This window comes from Penaeus monodon, chromosome 21 (assembly GCF_015228065.2).
Source record: "Penaeus monodon isolate SGIC_2016 chromosome 21, NSTDA_Pmon_1, whole genome shotgun sequence".
In the NCBI taxonomy this organism is placed as follows: domain Eukaryota; kingdom Metazoa; phylum Arthropoda; class Malacostraca; order Decapoda; family Penaeidae; genus Penaeus; species Penaeus monodon.
The window spans coordinates 34,653,763-34,654,094 of record NC_051406.1 but is presented as its reverse complement, the minus strand read 5'-3'; positions in this window follow the sequence as shown (position 1 = coordinate 34,654,094).

Genomic DNA, 332 nt, shown 5'->3' with positions numbered 1-332 from the left:
CGAAAATGCAATTAAGAGAAAAACCTGACTACCGATCATCCTTAACGTCTACACCCCCACTCCACCGACATCCGTGCCACAAGAAAGAAGAGAAGAAAATAAAGAAGACATAAGATGAAAGAAAAAAAAGGTAAATGAAATGAAGCAGAAAGACTGCTTGAACATGACGAAACGCCAAAAAGGATAACCTTCTTTAAAGCCCAATCATCTAGCCTACGAGAAGGCAATCTTGGTGCCAATATCGAACAACAGCCCCGGAGAAGGCGGTGGTTTCTAACGCTTGTCTGTGCGAGGTTTCATATAAATCGCAGCAAAGGGAATATTAAAGGACT